The sequence below is a fragment of the Lygodium microphyllum genome, chromosome 1 (assembly GCF_053477565.2).
Source record: "Lygodium microphyllum isolate KBCC chromosome 1, Lygodium_microphyllum_v1.1.10, whole genome shotgun sequence".
Taxonomy (NCBI): domain Eukaryota; kingdom Viridiplantae; phylum Streptophyta; class Polypodiopsida; order Schizaeales; family Lygodiaceae; genus Lygodium; species Lygodium microphyllum.
In genome coordinates this window covers 184,145,419-184,147,511 of record NC_141135.1, presented here as the reverse complement: position 1 = coordinate 184,147,511, position 2,093 = coordinate 184,145,419, and positions in this window count along the sequence as shown.

Genomic DNA, 2,093 nt, shown 5'->3' with positions numbered 1-2,093 from the left:
CATGGAAAGGGACACCTTTGAGCAAGTAAAGCTTGGTCCATTTGTTTCGATTGTGTGTCCTCTTGTGAGATCATAACTATTTCTTGATTTATGTGTCTCTGCTCATGTCGTTTTGAATATTCAATCAAAGATATACAATCTTGATCAAAATTGATCCAATCTTTGTTAATAAAGAGTTTTCCATTCTTGAAAGATAAGTCCTTCAATTACAAGGGTATTAACATGAGCCTCATTAATTGTTTGAGGCGGACATTCATAATTACCAAGAACAATATCATGCAAGTCATCATATTTAAGAATTAGAAGCATCTTTACTTTCCACTCAAGGAATCCTTATCCTTGAATGTGAGGAATAGAACGTTGTCCATAAGGATTCCGTTGATGATTATAGAATTCGACATAGCTAGCTTAGAGAATATGTACAATATAAGATCACAAAAACTGCACACTATGTACAAAATGATGAGACGAAAGAGTAGCACAACAAATTTTATGCACAAGCTATGCAATAAGGAAATACATTTAGTTTAAAAAACATACTCCAAAGAAAGAGACCCAAGATAGATGAAACATGGGCAAGAATAAAGTGAACCCAAAATATACAAGACGTGTGAGAGAAGAAATCGGTCCAACATAGACGAGAAATATGAACAACACTCAAAATGTTATCACTTTACTTTTTGGTCTAGAATGGATGACGATCTGGCTAATTTTGGCAGAAAAACTACTTATTTTCAGCATCGATCCAACAACGCAAGAGTGAGCAATCGTGATGAAACTTGTGTGTTGTAGAAGTCTGCACAAAAAGCTATTGTCCTATTTGTTTTCATGTTTCAAGTCCAGTTTACCTGAAATGACATAACTTTTGACACAAAACTCCTAATTGAGCAAGGATTTGATAGGAAGAAAGCTTGTGAGTCTTAGCACATAGTTTTCTTGAGAAAGACGTTTCCTTAAGAGTTTCCCAAATATAAAATTTTAGGGTGTCCAAGAAAAGTATATCTACAATTCAACATATTTGCAATCTAAATGATGATCGATGAGGATCAAATGAGCTTCTTCTATGCTTAAAACTCATAATATAAGATGCTCATAACATACACAATACATCAAATTTAAGCATGAAAAGGACATGAATCAATAATTGAAGATATACTCCATAGATATAATTTCTGATTATCTTCTTCAAGGAATTGGTTGTAATCAATCGTGATAGCTCTAATACCATGGAGAGATGTAGAGAGAGAAGATATGTAGAGACGTGATTAGGAGAGAAGAGACACACCATATACACTCCCAAAGACTATATCATATTGATCACAATCTACATATATATAGATGAGACCTAGTCTAGATAGGGTGAGCTATATATAGCTCTAACAAATTATAGTTTGTTGAGATGGGAAGCTCAACGCATGTAAACATATTGATGATGGACCGCCTAGCTAGATGGGTTTGTATGCACTTAACATATCGGTGGTGGTCATTATGATCCTCATATGGCCACTAACTTATCACTAATTATGTTTAGTTTATTATGCACCTACCTACAACCAGTATAGTTATAGCACCAATCAATTAGTATAGTCAATTATGCAGTGTTTGACTTAATAGCCCATTTTTCTTTATGTTATATCTTATTTATACTTTGTGTACATTGTATTGTGTATGAAAGAAGAAAAAAAAAGTACAAAAATATTTTCGTCTCGTCTCTCTTCTTGTGTTCTTGAGCGAGCTTTCTCTTGTGTATATGGTATGTATTTGGCATAGCAGTGTGACCAAAGCAAGTCTCCCCATCATGCAATTCTTGACATGTTATTAGAGAAATTCCATTGAGAGGCTAGTTTTGAAAGCTGAAGTGAAGGAGAAGAAGAAAGGATTCAAGCAAGCAAGGAACAAGCAAGAAGCTCTCCCATTCTTCCACTCTTTCTCTTGGATAGAGCTTATGGGGGCATGAAAGCTAGATTTTAGGGTGGCAAATGGGCCTAAAAATTGGGAAAAAATGTGGAATTTAGCAGAAAAATGTTCAATCACGAAAGCGGCGCCTCAACCTAGGACGATTTTAAGCGTCAAGTGCTTTAGAGGCGCCCGTG